Source organism: Ambystoma mexicanum, chromosome 9, assembly GCF_040938575.1.
Source record: "Ambystoma mexicanum isolate Mex_15411 chromosome 9, UKY_AmexF1_1, whole genome shotgun sequence".
NCBI lineage: Eukaryota > Metazoa > Chordata > Amphibia > Caudata > Ambystomatidae > Ambystoma > Ambystoma mexicanum.
The window spans coordinates 374,456,128-374,473,342 of NC_090931.1; the positions used below are offsets into that span (position 1 = coordinate 374,456,128).

Below are 17,215 nucleotides of genomic sequence, written 5' to 3' on the forward strand. Positions count from 1 at the left end.
CATAAATACTTACAATTGCATGAGCTCATTACGTGTGATGTCTTTTCAGAAGATTCAACAGTCTGATATAGGAACCACTGGGACTTTCCTAACAACAGCTATTCACACTTAGATTATGCAAACAAGGACCACAAAAATAGAACTTTTTTGCTTTGAAAAAGACAGAAAAGGTGGAAATATGTGTTGGCAAAACCTTAGGGTAAACCTAAATATACTTAATAAATCAGGTTGACACATTGAATATATTATTTTTCTTTATATTCTGTGACAATAGCTCCATACCTACTAAATTGGGATAAGCGCACTAGTTAACTTTGTTTAGTATTAATGCCAGTTTTAGCCTAATTAGTGCCGGGATCTGCAGCTGTTTGTATCGAATACGGGGCTCAATGGTGATGCTCAACCCAATCGCGCCCATTACCTGGTTTAGACCCCACCTTTTCTTTGCTGACTTTTATACACAGACACATATATACATTCACTTTATTATAGGGCATAAAACATACCAGAAACTCCTGCAAAGGAAACGTTAGATCAGTATTATGCACACAAGGTTCACAGAGATGATCCCCCAACTAAAATTGTCCAGCCCTAAGTTTTTTGGGGCCTTTTGCCCAATAGTTCAAGTAAAAGTTTCACAGAAGTTATAAAGCAGGAAAAATGCAGGTTGGGTCTCTAGGGTCTGGTGAAGGGTTCTTATGGGTAGGATACAAGTTAGACTAATGCCCAAAAGTAGCCCCAACATTCAACTGTCTTGGCAAGCAATGACAAAGCCAATTTTATTAGAATTAAGGTTTATTATAAGCCCATTGACTTATAATGGGAGTATAGGGGTAGGTAAAGTAAGAAGCTCTGTAACTTACCCCCGTACTCAGATTCTTCCCCAGACTTGGCAGGACAATGGAAGAGGGTCAGAGTTTTCTTTACCAACTTAGTCGCAGCCCTTGATTCCCAGGGGTTGCAGGTTCGAGCTGATCTCTGGTTGGTGTCTTGCACTGTTTCAAGGACTCTCGATTGAAGAATGCAGCAAAACTCGATGCAGGACCCCTCTCAGGACAACACTCGTGTCAGGTAAGCGATTTTGGACAGTGGTCACCACAGCATGGCGACGCTAAAGGGACTCAGCGGCCATAATCAGACTTTCCCTACTAACTCTGGTCCACTCAATGCTAGGACACCGAAATCTCAGAGGTTAGCCTCGTAGGGCCAGCTGAGGATCCCCAGGTTTGACCGAAACGCGGTATGGTGACGCAGGAGCATGGTAGCCCAAAAACGAAGCTGGTCAGCAACAGGACAGTTCCAGGGCACTTCCGAAGGCTTGCTTTGGCAAGGCACCAAGCAGATGTCTGGAATGGATGGTCCCTCCACTCCAGGGTCGCAGCTCGTTCACAGGACTGCTAAAGATCACGAGCAACACAGGGCTCTTCCAGGACAGCAGCAGACGTTGGTTGCCAGGTCTCCTTCAGTCAGGCCACAGGTTTCTTCGCGGTTCTCACAGCTGGATATGATACTTGGCTCCTTCATTTTTCTCCAGGATCTCTAAAGAATGGGTGCAGGGGTCCTCTTATCCTAAAAGCCAGGTAAGAGCTGCTGCCCACACTAGCCAATAGCAGGTCTAGTCCACACACGCACACCCCTGCAGTGGTCCAATCAGGACCACTGGCGGGAACATTCATGCAGATCACTCAGACACACCGAAACCAGTTTGTGGATTGGGACCAGACAGTCCCAGCCCACATCCTGCCAGCAAACACACAGCCCTCCAGTAGCCTGCCAAAAGCTCCTGCTTTCCCGGGCACTGGAAGTCCTTATAAGGATATCCCTGCCCTCTCAGACCAGGAAGAAGGCTTAAGAACAAGATGGCAAAAGGACACGCAAAAGAATCTCGTGGCATGGCCATGTTTGACCAGTAGCCACAATTAGTAGCCAAACACGGTAAGGCTAAAATGAAAATTCCCAAAAGGTGAGTCACTGCTGCAACCAACTTATTCTTTTAGCACACCTAGAGTAACCAAACATCCTCTTGGTGTTAGTCTAAGGCAAAACAAAAATGCACCCCATTTTACTGCAAGTGTAAGCAGCTGTGCACAATAATATAAAGTTACCACAACTGATACAAAAGTAACTAAAAGTAGTAACACGGTAACATGACTAAGGGAAACGAGGTCTCCCAGTACTGACAGCCTGAAGGGCAGGTCAGTTTCCCAATGACATATGAGCAAAAGCCAGTGCAAGACTTCACTGTACTGTAAATAGTACAGGTCAGATTCAAAAATAAAAGCAAAAGGTTTGGTGGTTCCATAAAGATGGAAGGAAGGGTGCAGTAAAGAGTCAATTCCACCATATCTCAATCCATGTGCATTTACCCCACCTTCTTTCCAACACAGTACAGAATTAAAATCTCCATGGCCTTTTCTATTTCTGCCACTCTTCATCCCTCTACCCAACACCACCAGAAAATGGCCAGATAAATGAATGCATTTATGTATCACATCTTTTGTTTGGGCAAAGTCGGACTCCCAGCTCATATAGATTTTATGATTGCCACAAAAACAGTTTAATCGGCTGCTTTAAAAAATCACCAGCAAAAACTGCTAATTTTAAAAAACTGCATTTTTCAAGAATATCTTATATTAAGTGGGAGAGACCAAGAATAAAGGGAGGGAGGAGTAGATTGTTTGGCTGTCAGAATGGGAACAGTGGTGAAGTGGGAGAGAGAATAAGATTTGAATAGAGGATGGGGAGAGAGAGCAGAATAGACTGGTAGAAAAGGATACAAGATGCAGACGTGTTGGGGGAATGTAGAGAATTCTGGGCCAAAGGCAGACTGAAAACAAATGAAGGACTCAAGACTGCAAGAAAAACTGGAGCAACCGAGGAGTGTCCCAGGTACTACGGAGTGTTGTAACGAGCCGGGCAGGAAATGACCACTCTTGACACAGGTTAGGAAGAACTGGGTTTAACTTTATTAGCTTTAAAGTTCAGGAACTGACAGTCTTTCTAATAAAAAGGCCAAATACTGGTTCTTCACCATCAGCGTGCCCTATTTCTTCCTAAGTGTCTTTCAGTCTCTGGAACCCTTTTATTCTCTTTGCAAGGTGGGCTTCGGGACAGAAAGCCCCCCCAAAAACCCCAGGGCTTATTCCCCTTCAACAGTCAGACGTGAGGCCTTGAACACACACCAAGACTGAAGGTGGTTATATTTCCTTTGGCCTGGACCTAGAGTATTTTGCTTTAACTTTATGCCCCTTTTGTTGGAGTTTATCTGTGACATTCATCCTCTTCCACGTCTCAATCCACACGATCCAGTTCAAACTCTTTGTATTGGGAGCCATATGACCTTCATTCATCCTCGCGGCATGAGCGTGCTTGCTTCTCACCTTCATTTATCTCCTCCACACCTCCGCATAGCAATGGATAGCTGCGTCGGTCCTCTGTGCACACAGAAGCCTTCTGCCGCTTCAGCTTCGAACAGCTGACAGCTCCGCTGACATAGGGCAGGCCACGGCTCTCCCTCCCTCACGGGAGCCGCGCTGCATCAGCTGTTAACAGAGCCTCCACCGGTCACAGCGTAGGCTCCTCCCCCACAATGGTGGGGGCCGATGCAGGGAGCGAGGTCTTCACAGCTCATTTAGATGAGAAACAGGCTGCTGACAGCTGGGCTTATAATACGTAGTGGCGGCACGGAAGGTTTTCGCCTCAGAATCTTCGGCATTTGGATATCTAAAGTCTCTCAACTTTGGGTAAGGTCTTGGAACCTTCTTGGTTCGATTAACTTGGACAAATTCTTGAAAACGTTTCTCAACGGGAGCACTGGGCTTGTATTGGATGATTTCTCCTTCTAATAAGCCCACTCGTATACGGTCTCGACCTCCTGGGAAATTCCTTCTTCCTCCTCCTCTAACGGCTGTTCACACGAAAACCAGCAACATAAATAAAAAAGAGAGAGAAACATTCCAGTATTAGAGAGAAGTACCTCCTAAGGTATTCCTTCACTCCTCATTGGGCCAACAATATGTCTTTCCTACATAGACCCTCCCCTCCTGAGACATGGTAACATCATAATACCATTCAGCCTTCATGGCTTACTGAACAGTTGTCTAATTGGCTCTCCCTTGTGCTCTGGTCTGGCTCTTCTTTCCCCATTTCATCACAAGTGTCAGTTGCGACATTGCAGTGGGACAGTGCCAGCGAGTAGTGGCATGACTAGCAGACTGTGAGGTTTGAGTGTGAAGTGTTTGGGAGTACAAAGGGTGTGGGGGACTGAGGGATTCGGGAATGTAGAAGGGGAATATTTTTTTATTTGTTTATATGTTGGTTTTATTACAAACTTTCATATTTTGCAATGATTACAATTCATCCTTTCCAATGTAATCTGAACATACAATTTGATCAAAGTTAAAAGAAAAAGTAAGGTTAAAAACATCTTACTCCTTAAACAGAAAAAGTTAAAATATCCTCTAGGAATTTCATCACTGCAACTATCATGGAGGGATTCTCCCCAATTATGAACATACTCAACCAATCTTCCATGAAGAAGGTTTTAAACTTTTGTCAATGTCACCTAGATATTTAGTTCTTACAGATATTAGGCCATTGCATTCTACAACTAAATGTTTAGAAGATTCAATCAATTTCTCCAGCATGGGGTCTGGCATGGATTCCCAACATCCGAGAGCTTGTTTCCATTGGTGGCCCAGGGCCTCCTGAACCGGTCTCATGCGAAGCCTGCAATTTGGTATTAGGAATATGCACAAGGACATCATGCTCTGAAGGGATTTGTAAGAGCGTACAAATGTCTCTCTCTCCAGGAAGCACAAGGTTGAGCGTAGAATCGCTGCCACCCTTTCTGCCGATGGTCTCACCCTGGGAATCCTGGTATCGAACTCGGCTCCCAGGAAGAAAGCTGTTTTGCTAGGGACTGGGCAGGACTTTGTGTTTATGGAGAAACCTAACTCTTTTAGGAGGTTGATAGTCCTTAAAACTGACTTCCGTTCCTGTCCTCCTGAGTTTTGCAGCTACTGGTACCAAGCATTTCGTGAAAACTCTTGGTGCCGATTTTAGCCCTAACGGGAGCACTCGAAACCTAAAATGAAGCTCTCCCACCTTGAACCTGAGGAACTGTCTGTGAGCTGGATGGATCGGTATATGGAAGTATGCGTCCTCCAAGTCTAAATTGGCCAATAAGTCTTGCTTGTTTAACCAAGGAAGCACTCCTTGTAATGCTACCATCTTGAATGTTATGCGTTGGATATATTTCTTGAGTGCCCTCAGGTCCAAGATGGGTCTCCATTGAACGTTTTTCTTTTTGATGAGAAAGAAGCGGGAGTAGAAACCCTTCCCCTTTTGGGGGTATGGCACCGGCTCTACCGCTGCTTTCTGGAGCAGTTTTTGCACTTCGGACATGACCTGCCTTAACATATGCACCCTGCGCGAAGTTGGAGGCAGAGAAGGAGGTTGGTCTAGAAATTCTAAGGTGTGACCCTCTCGGATCACCTGCAACACCCACTTGTCCGATGTAATTGACTGCCAGCATTGGAAGAATTGGCTTACCCCCCCCCCACTGGGGTGTGACGTTGAGAGGAAAGAATCAGATAGTCTGTTTTGTTTGCTTTGTGACTTCCCTTGGGCGGAGCCACGCCTGCCTCTATGGGCGTATCTGTTGGAGGATTGATACTTGTTCGCTTGGTACGTGCTACCTTGCGCCTTCTGACCATAAGAGGAGCGGCCGTACCCTCTGTACTTCGAAGATGAGCCTCTAAAGGGGCAAAAAGATAGACGGTCCTTATCCTTGTCCTTTAAAGAACTGATTGCTCAGGCTGTGTCCGTGTCTGATTTGATTCCCTTCAGATGGTCGTCTGTTTTCTTTCCGAAGAGGTCTTGACGAATATCTGCGCTTGGACTTCAGGCCTGAAATTAGTAGCCTTCATCCAGGCCTGTCTTCTGAGTACTGTGCCATCTGCCATCTGTCTGAAGCCTGATTTGGCCACATCAACCGCGTTGAACATATGATCCGAGGTTGCTTCACCATCAGCAATTATCGATCTAGCCTCTTTCTGGAGCTCTGGTGGTAACTGCTTAGCCAATTTGGACATGCAGAGCCAAAGCTTGCGATCAAACCTCACAGTCATGGCCATCGCATTACCCGCTCTGATGGTAAGCGACGCCGAAGCCGATACCTTCCTGCCCATGGCCTCTAGCTTCCACCTGTCCTTGTCTGGTGGTGCTGACAGGGGCGAAGCGGGATTGGCATGCTTCTTCCTAGCTGCAACTGTGATAACTGAGTCCAGTTTTGTATGACCTCTCCAACAAAGCGGTGCAGACTCGGGTGCTTTATATCTCTACTATGGTCTGGACACCAGAGCCGGAGTAGACTAGGGCGTAGACAGGATCTTGGATCCGGAATCCCAGATGGTGTCGAGGAGAGGAATGGTGGTCATCGTTCTCCTGCGTTTATCCCTGTGCTCATAAAGCACTGATTTCTTTTCCTCTGAAGCAACCTAAATTTTATACAATTCTGCAGCCTTGCCTATTATGGTGTGGAAAGAAACCAGATCATCCGGAGGCGAAGCATCGCCTGGGGAATCTCTCTTCCTGGGCTTCTCGACGATGTAGTCATCCCACTCACTGGCTGCGTCAGGCTCCTGTGTAATCTCGCCTTCTTCTGGATCAGAGGATGCTCTAAAAGGATCCCCCTGCCAATCTGAGACTGAAACTGAGGACGTTACCATTGTTGGATCCCTATCCAGAGATCGAGGTCTATGTGATGATGGTGGTGATGGGACCCTTGTCGGTGAAGCACTGCGAGCCCTGCTCCTAGACCTATCAAGCAGGCTCAGATAGTGCTCTATTTTGAGGTCTACTCTTGTGGGGTGAACTTCTTGACGTGCCTGGAATTCGAGACGCGTCTCTCCAACGGGTTTCCGGTTTTAAGGGATCAGCCGGCCTGCTCTTCTCCCTTTGACGCCTGTAAAACTCATCCATGATCCTCTGTACGGACAACATCAGTGTCGGGTCATGAGGCTAGTTGGCCTCTTCCGTAGACGGCTGTCAAGGGGGATTGTGTTGCTTAGGGGGGGGAAGGACAAGGTTGTTCTTCCACAACTTCTGCATCTAAACATTCCTCCTGGAGAATCCCATCAGGAAGCTCTGCCATGTCCCCCAAAAGAGAAACTTGTGGTACCATTGCTTCAGCAGCTTCAGCAGCCTTAAGTAAACTGTCTTCAATGACAGGTGTCACCCTGGCGTGAGCGGAAGGCGCCTCATGCCCCAATTCCTCCGTAGATGCAGGAATTTGTAATGTTGCCGACTGTGTTGTGGTCGATGGTACCTTCGTCGACGAGCGTCCCGCCGACGGTTGTTACGTCGACGAGTGTTTCGACGAGTGTTTGGACGACAAATGTGGTTTGCCCGTGGACGAGTGCCTCGTGGACGAATGGTGTGTTTCCTTCGTCGACGACTGCTTAATGGACGATAAATCCGATGACGAGGATCTTGCCGTAGACGGTGTCTTATGTGTAATCGTCATCGATGAGAGCTTTGTCGACGGTCTGGCCGACGACGGATCTTTACCCTTCCCATCGCTCGTGGACTGTTTTTCCCTGTCGACGACTGCCCCCCCCCCCATGTTTTTGCAAACTCCTCCTTACCTTTGGAGGTAGATTTTGCTGACGAATAGGACTTTCTGGCTCGAGGAGTCCAGTGGAGGCAGAAAGGGTATTAACTCCAGCTTCCTCTTGCTCTTGGCAATGGGAGAGGAACTCCTTTCCACTGAAGAGGACCTTCTCTTTGAAGTTTGCCTCTCAGATGGAATGCTGGAGTGGACAGGAGGTGTTCTGACAGACTCTTCGTCCGAAGATTGATCCCTGGCTTCCAGGTGTGAAAGAAGTCTTCCTGTCCTGAAGGGTCTTGTTGGAAAAAGCGAATATTGCATTTCTGAATGTCATGCAGATACAAGCAGTAAATGCAATGTTCATGCGGATCCTTCATGTAAACTAACTTCTTGCACCTTGTACAGTCCCTGAACAGGGAAAGCTTCTTGACAGCCAGAGATGAAGCCATTCTGACGCGAAGGGGTCAAAACGACGATTTTGGGTGAAAAACAACAAATATTTGTCCCAAAAATTATCTGAGACCAAAGCCCCTTAGCAGGGGAACAAAGTAGAATATATCTGAAAAATATATTCAACACAAAAAGTAGAAAAAGAATTGAAGAGCTTGAGGATTCCCTATGTCTGTTAGACTGTGGTGAAAAATCTGAAGATGGCTGCCGGGGCGGAGCTTAAGCCCTGCCACCTCATTGGTTGGAACCATAAAGGACCATAGTAAGGTGGAAGGACTGCACAATAGAATGGCGCATAGGCCATAATGGGCTATGTAAATGCATTGCTATGTAGCAATGTGTGTATATAAAAAAAAAAAATATATGAAAGATCCAATACTGGAGAAGGAGGCATTAATGAATTCCGTGATCAAAAGGGATCAGTTCTTCCGAGCAGTCCTTAATGAAGGAGGCAGCGCATATGTCGCCTTTGCACCTTGAGGGTTTCATTCTCTTTAGAATGGTGGCAACTGCCATCTCGGAGAGTGCTGAAATGAAACAAGGCGCATTGGTTGGCAGTGTCTGGCGCATAAACTGGACGGTGAGTAGACAAAGGTACAGGGAGGGATTCAAGTAGAGATAGTTTATGATGATCTTCTTGTGCAGGTTGTTACTTGGATTTTGTATAGCGCACTGCGACCTGAAGGTATCCTGGCGCTAGGATGGGAAGAATTTCACCAGTGGACTAAGAAGGCAGAACTTTTTTACCTGGGAGGCGAAAGGTCTTTAAAGACTTCTGAAATGGAGTATAATCCTCTGTCAACCTCAACGCGGAGGGAAGAGTGTTCCAGAGAGATGGGGCTGCAACTGAGATCATTGTGCCACCCATAGACATCTTATTAACCTCTGAACAAGGAGGCCTGAATTTGCTGAACGAAGAGTTTTAACTAGAGAATAGGGAGTGATCACCTTAAGATGGAGAGCCCACTCCGGCATCCCGGTTTATGCAAGGCTCGATGAGTCAAGCAGAGAGTTTTGAATTGAATTCTGCTCTCAACTCGGAGCCAGTGAAGCTGGGGTAGAACACTGGAAATATGTGCATAGTTACGTAAACCAACAGCTAGCCGCGCTGCAGAGTTTTGGGCGTTACAATAATCAAGCATACCCAAAACTGCAGAGGCAACCATCGGTCCCCTCAGTGAGTGCGGTAAAAAAATGAACCACCTTTTTTAGGGTTTTAAGTTTGAAAAAACGGCACAGTGCCTGGCACTAACCTGCAGTTCAGGTGACAAAAAGGCTGTAAACTTGACTCCAAGGTTTTTCACCGAGTTGAAAAGTGCACAGGTTAGAATAGGTTATTATAAGGATTTATATATGCTGCCCGGTTGCATTTTATAAGATGTGTGCATATTTCAGGGCATCTCTATTAAAGTGCCATTTTAGCTATCCCCCTTTCCTTTTTACTTTTATGTACCAAATGTTCAATTTATTCCTGGATGAACTGTCACGTTTGGTGATCTTTTGCTTCACACTGAAACCCAAACGCTTAGAGGGGAAAAATGCTAAATCGATTTCTTTCACTTTTGTCAGAAATTAAAGCTTTATGGAGTCAAGAAATGAAGGTAAAAGCCAATTATCAAGCATTGCGTGTCTTCTTGATGTGGCATTTCTGACAGATGTCACAGAGAAATCGAACACCTTGAACTGTAAATTGCAAGGCAAAAGGAACACCATTGCAGACATAAGGCAACTGAAGCCAAATCGAAACCTAACCTTTTCATCCAAGTAGTGGCATTCAAATGCTAGCAGGAAATACAGCTGGTGCTCAACTCCTGAACATTGGGATAGACAGCCATCGCCTGGCTAGACTGAAGAAGAGTCGAGTGAATGATTTACTGATTTTGGGAAGCTGGGACCGTGTAATATTTACTGCACACCTTTTCATTGGAAATCAGATACATTTCTTGCAATCCAATTTGATGAAAACATTTTATGTGACTGCTACAAATGCAAATAAATGAAATAAATGTTTAGAAATTCTTAATGTAACAGTGAATGCATCCGTTGATTAGTTTTAGTGTGCAAAATATATGAAGAGCCAAAAAAACGATCGTAGTACAAATCCCCATGCTCATATGATATGATAAGTCATTTATAACGCTCCTGTACACACGTGTTTCTAGGCACGACAAGACAAGTAAGGGGAGACAAAGGGCGGACAAAACAAACTATCTTACTAGGCCTTGTGTCATTCAAATCGCGCAACTGCAAGGGGGAAGGGAGAGGAGAGGGCTAGGGGGAAGAGGGGGGATTGGAACAGGGCAAAGCTCAAGTAGGTGCCGCCGGGGTTGCAGGTTCTGAGTAAGTGCTAGGAGGAAGCGGACAGTTGTCATGCCGCCGTCTTTTGGTGGTCGCTGGCGGTTATGGAAGGCTTGGCGTTGGCGGCGCCATTAGAATGTTCCGTGTTTTCTCTCTTCACTTCCTGGTTTGACGGTCTAGTCTTTTTCTCTTGTTCCTGTATTTAACCACGCCCTCCCCTGGGCTCGGTGCGTTGCAACTTTGTTTCCTATGCCTTGTTGTCGTGCCACTTTGTTTTCCTTACCTTACTCCAGTTGCCATTCACCGCGACCTCTATCGCGGTATCCTTTCGCTCCACTTCTCTCCTCTCCTTCCTTTCTCCCGTTCCTGATTCTTGGCGGTTTCTCCACTCCGGTCTCTCGCACTGCTCCTTGTTCAGTATCAGCTTCACCGGATTCTCCAACCTACTGCTGCACCGAGAAAGACTTACCTTGATTATCCTGCTCCGGTTTTTCCTGCATTCCCGGGATCACAGTCATCTCTTCCTGCTCAGCATTGGTACCAACTACATCCGTAGAGAGGTTTTTTTAAGCGGCTGCTTTTTTCCTCTCATTCTGGTTTCTGCGGGAAGGGGGCCGGCTGCTTCCCTGTTTATCAGGGGATCAGGGTGGCTTCTTCCCGCGGACGGCCGTTCCTCTTCACAAAGAAAAAGAAGCCCCAAACCAAGACCTCCAGACGAAACCCTGTTCCGGAAGAGACAGGTGAGGAGAAAGGGGAGGTGGACATTGAATTATCAGATTTAGAGGATAATACGCTGGTTCCCAACACTCGTGACAACAGTAGGGTTGCAGATACAGTATCTAGTGCACAGTAAGCCCGGAGGCAGTGCAGAGGGCTACTGGCCGTGTAGGAGCCTGGTGCCCATTAAGGTTCAGAGGGTGGCCAGGTAACCAGTTGGCACAGCAGACAAGCACATCACCAGGGGAGAAAGAAAGCAGAAGCGAAAAGGAAGGTCTTGAGTTGCTTCCGGAAGCTTAGGTGATCATGCTCAAGTTTGAGAGGGGCAGGGGGGCTGTTCCAGAAGGAGGCACCAGCCGAGGCGAGACATCTGCCCCCCACTCTCTCCCTGGAGAAGTGTCTGACCCTCAAGTTGGAGGTGGATGAGCGAAAGGGCTCGAGAATTAGGAAGAGAGTTGGATGCAGTGTGGTCCCTGGCCCCAGAGATCCTTGTGGGCAATGTAGAGGGTCATGAACTTCATCCTGGCAGCCACCGAGAGCCAGAGAAGAGATTTCGGGGCTGCCGAAATACGATCCCTCGGCTTGAAGCCAAGCACAAGTCTTGCAGTGCTGTTCTGGATTAGTTGCCGAGGGCGAAGAGTAGAGGCAGGTAGATTTAGGAAGATGCTGTTGCAGTAGTCCAGCCAAGAGAGAAAGAGGGCTCTGGAGACAGTGAGCTTCTGGGGAAAGTGAGAAAAAGAAGAATACCTCTGAGGAGGTGCATCTGGTAGTGGGACTAGAGAGGTCCGTGATGTGAGGAAAGAGTGGAGTCGAAGATGACACCAAGTTTTTTGCCTCACAGCAAGGCACAGTGGGGCGACTAGAGGGAAAGCAGGAACAGGGGTCCCAATGAGAAGGATCTCAGTCTTATTGTCATTAAGGCAGAGATCGATGAAGGTGCACCAGTCCTGAATCGCAGATAGACTGTCGGGAATGAGAGAGAAGAAGAGGCTGAGGGGAGCGTCATCCGTGTAACACAAAGTTAGAAGTGAAGGTAGAGATGAGGTGGGCCAGAGGTGCCAAGTAAATGTTGAAAATCCAGGGTGAGAGGTTGGAGCCTTGAGGAACACCACAAGTGGAGAGAGGTGGTGGAGAGAAAAGATCCAAATTGGACCTGGAAGGGTCGATCTAGGAGTAAGGAGGACACCCAGGCTAGGGCCAGATGCGTGATGCCCAGATTGTCACAGAGTCGATTGATCGCGATAGCGTGGTTGAGCGGGTCGAAAGAGTAAAGATCAAGGAGGATGAGGACAGAAGGAAGGCTAGAGTGCAGATTAGAGAGCAGGTCTTCAAAGGTGTTCAGGAGAGCAGTTTCTGTGCTTCTGGCTGCTCAGAAGCCAGACTGATGGCCATGGAGACAACAGATTCAGTATTGAGAGCGAGCTGGGAGATGGCCTGCTTTTCGAGGAGTTTTCCCAGGAAGGAGCGATAGCGATCGGGCAGTAGTTTTCCGGAGAGGAAAGATCGGCAGAAGGCTTAAGGAGGGCGTTCTTTTGGGGGAGGGCAAGTTCCAGTGGCAAAAGAGTGATTGTAGAAATCGGCCAAGGCTGGAGCGAGGGTGCAGTGGAGCGCCTGCTTGGACAACACTGTCATAGGTCAGGAGTGAACACGGGGAAAGAGGAGAAAGTAGGAGAGGCGACCCGAAAGGAGTCGGGAGAGGAAGAGGAGAGAGTACAGGATGTCCTGGGTTTTAGTGGTGAAGTTAGAATCAAGTGCCATGCAGAGGTTCTGGGAGGGAACAGGGGAGGTGGAGACTGCAGCAGGATTGGCCAGCTGCTTGCAGATTCTGAAGAGTTTCACTGTGTTGTTAGAGGCCGCAGAGACACAGGCTTGGATGTAGGCTTTCTTCTTAGACAGGACAGTCTCAGTCTTGTCTTTGGAGCAGGCGACAGGCCAGTCTGTCAGAGGTTGCTCCTGATGCCTTCCACTTCCTCTCAACCACCCTGCACTTGCGTTTAAAGGAGGCCAGGTTGGAGTCATACAAAGAGTTACACTTGGAGGTAGGCTTCAAACGGATCCTCATGACAGGGGCAAGGACATCAAGAGTGTTAGTGATAGATATGCAGGTTAGAGAGGGCTGTGTCTTGAGTCAGCTGCCAACCTAGGCCCACACTATCAATATGGGTCTGCACCTCTCGACAGAAAGCCCTTGATGCTCCCTACATTTCACACCTAGAAAGCGCACACATGCACAGTAACTAGTCACAAACTGCTTTTAAAAGAATAAACTCCAGACTTCAAAAAGATCACCAACTTACTGAAACTGCCTTCCTTCCACAGATGAAACAACCCTGTGTGTAACGCTTTTCTTTTGCAGGTCCATTTAAAGAATCTAAAAACCCAGGGACTTGAACCCAGATGACAAAATAGAACAACCACCCTCCTAGGACCAGCATGAAGTAATAGAAACAGAATTGGGTCCAGGAAGACAAAATAACCTGGCCAAACAGATGCCGGTAGCTCAAAAGACAAAGGAACACAGTCCACCAGCACAAGACAGAACTATGAGGAAGACTAGAGTAGTGGAAACACACAGGATGGCCCAAACAGGCACATGAGGCAGGGAATTGGGTTTCCAATGCCGTTTCAGGCAATGGCAGCTCTGAACACCAAATTGGGAGGCCCAGGCAGTAGAAACAAGGAAGTCGCTGTAAAACTACTCAGAAAAGGCCCCCAGCACGGGAAGCCTAGCCAAGCAAAAGAGGGGGACCAGTGGAAGGACGAGAACATCCCACGAGGGATGCCCTAAAGCCATAAAGCTGAACTTGACATAAGCCCAGGACACAGGGTACAGCCAGTATGGGCAAATCTGCTCCTAAAAATAAAAGCCACAATTGCTTCAAGACAGCAAAAATCCTCCATCAGGTAGGTAGATCTAATACACTCCAGAAAAGCAAACAGAATTGAGTTCAAGTTTAGAGTGTCTGCTGGATAACCCATACGCACAGGGGGAGTACAAAAATCACACAAAGGGGTTCCAAACAAATGGCAGCCAGCCAAAAAAAAGGCCAAACATTCAGGACAACTCACACAATGTGTATATTGGCATATCTAGGACCAAGTAGTGAATCTATAATGTAGGATGCTGGGCTGGGTACAAAATGCACCTGTGTATGCACCTGCCATTTTAGACATGCCTCATGGTTTGCCCAAACAAATAAACACCAAAAGTAACAAAAAGCTGAGAGCATGACTTAAACATTTGTATCACCATGGCAACCAAAAGGTTACATGGGGCTACTAATGAGTTACATTGGCCTGCACCCCTTAAGCTGCCAAAATTACAATTATAGCCGTCATCAACCCACTCCACAAAACAATTTAGGGTGTAAAAATCTCCTACAGGGTGAAAATGGAGTGCTTAAAAAGCACCCCTATCTCAGGAACCCTATGGGGTACTATAAGATCATATGCCAAAACATTTGCAGAGGTAGGGTGTGTTTCAGTGAAAACCCTCCATTAACAAAGACTAGAGATTGTTAAAATAAAAGGAGGGAAAAAGCAGAATTAGGGATTCCCAAAAATACATCAGAAAGGTTTATTCAGCTCTAGCCGAACACTTGATTTTCTCAATTGAATGAAATCTACACTGAGGCAAATCCAAAGGGGAATGGAATTTTACATTGTCTGATAGTGTTCTCGATAAAATAGATGAATATGGGTATAGGTTTGTGTAATAGAGAGGAGGTGCAGTGAGGATGAGCCAGAGATGAGCATGGTTTGTTCGTATGCTAAATGCTTATGAGAAACTAGACATTTTCACAAGAGGTGGTGAAGACCAGCAGAGCTGATGTAGTTCTATGTCAGATGGAGTGATGGGACTCCATCAAAGAGGGCTCTCAGAGAAACTTTAAGTTGGGAAATCTATCATGTTGACCTGTGGGTCTATCTGCAAGAAGGAGTTCAGAGAGCTAGGTGCGAGGACTCTGTTGGTATAGGACATAGTCAAAGAGCTATGATCTATTGGTGAAATTGATAGGAGGGGAGAATGTTTGGAATTCTGAAGATTTCCAAACATGTTGGCTGCATCTACTAGGTCAATAGTGCTGGGCACGAGACGCATTTCTCAACTCTTGAAATAACCTGCTTATTGAGATCTCTTGAATGGCATATACCAAATAGCAGACCCTCCAGGATATTAGGTCATAACATTCAATATTTTGCAGCATGCAAAAAGGACAGTTTGTGTCACAGATTTGTGCATTTTTTGGACTTATTTTTTATTGAGTGGATGTGTGAGATCCAGGGTGTAGGAGAATTAGGGTGAAAGAAATAGGCAGTGTGTGAAGCTGCAAAAGAGCCAGTTTGTCATATTTTGCACATTTTGTATGTTGCCTCTTATCACTTTAATAGAAATAGTTAAGGATTGAACAGTACAATATTTGATTTGTTCTACCATTCTTGATTGAATGCAAGCTGTCGTGAGTCATAAGAAGTACACAGACTCTGAGGACATGGTAGATATTTTATTAAAATAACATTTTAAGCCCCAACTTTCCCTATTACTATCGGTGGGTCCTGCCTATGTAATTAACTAAGGTGCTCATCTGTCAATTGTGGATATCCAAAGAAATAAATCTGCAGTTCAAAACTACCGCAACTGACCCTACCACAAATTAAACTAACTTATGTCAGGAGAAGGACTCCCTTCTCCTGACACTACTTCTAGTACCATTATTTCTTAATACACAACACTCACTCAAATAGTCTCTTGTGACTTCGTGAATCAGTCTCTATAGTTTTTCAAATTGGCTATCGAGTTTTCCCTCCTCTTTGGGAATCCGTTTTGGGATCTTTTATAAGATCTATATTTCTGGCTGCATCCGTGAGAGATATTAATCTGCAGGCTTTCCCTCCTGGGCAATTATAGTTCAGCATATTTTGGTCGACTTGACTTTTGATTTGACTCACTGGTCTAGTTCCTCTAAACTCTGGCTCAACGTTTTCTCTCATTAGTATTATTTTCTTCTTGGATACAGGATTGAACTGCATGTTCTCGCTGTGTGCTTTTAAATCTGTAACCTGTCTTCATTTGCATATCCATATGTTACACTGGCAACATCTGGCTGGCTGTATGTGCCACTTTATAGCAGAAATGTGATCCCATGCAGTGGCGCTGCACTCCAAAATACAATAAATTATACTACAGTTCCTTTCCCCTTTTCACAGAGTATTGTTAACCACTGTTCTTTTCTCCAAGTATGCAGATTTTCAATACTTTTTTCTTGTATCACAACATTTTGAGTTTGTTTGGTTTAAGTATACCTTTCATGGCCTCTAGTGAGAAGAGTAGCATGTGCAGTATAATGATTCCCCCTGGGCCTTCACTAATAACCATCCTGCCCGTTACCTTTGCTTTTGAGGGAGTAGTCTTTGGAAGTCTTGTTCCTCTGGGATCTCCTCTCTTGTCAGGGAGGCCGCCGCCTTCACTTGGCTGGCGTTTCCTTCTTCACAGTCTCATTTCCTTGCAGTCTCCCAGTGCTCTGCTACGTGACCCGACACCGTGTGGCTCGATATTGGTGGTGGTATCAGCGACGTGGTCTCGCCACCACCTTCTTCCGGGCTTCTGCCCTGTTGGCTTTTCATGGATTGGGCCTGCCGCAGCTCTGGCGTCCCGCTCTCAGATACTGAGCAAGTTTGAAACTTGTGGGCTTTCTAGCTTCCGCTTTCTCCATGTGTTACATAGCCTGGGTTGCATATGTATTCCTTGGTCTCTTCCCTCTCCCTTTGGCTTCTCGAGTGCACGCTGATTAACATACTCATTCCAGTGGTTTGGGTATTTTGATTTAAAGGCACATATTCTCTTACCATAAGATAATGGTATTAGGTGTAGGGAATGGGAGTCATTGTCCCTTAAGGGGAGAAGGCAGGGGAAGTCTCTCCCGGTGAGGTCCCACTTGCCTCGACCTCTAGGGAGGGGGCTATGAAGAGGACTCGCAACCCTAGCCTCACAGTGGGGGCCTCCCTTTGCAGAGAAAGTACAAAATCCCTCGATTTGTCACAAAGTACATTTAATGTTATTCACTTTTATTATCATTTGTAATGTTGGAAATATTAAATTTATATTTGAATGCTGTACTGATTGGGGATGAATGTGTT

The 17,215-nt window shown here is 46.2% G+C and overlaps 1 protein-coding gene across 2 annotated transcripts in view; it reads left to right on the forward strand.

Moving 5' to 3' along the window:
• MTMR4 (myotubularin related protein 4) overlaps positions 1 to 17,215 on the forward strand; it is a 1,314,188-nt gene that overhangs the window by 805,778 nt on the left and 491,195 nt on the right. The gene's annotated exons all lie outside the window — the stretch shown is intronic.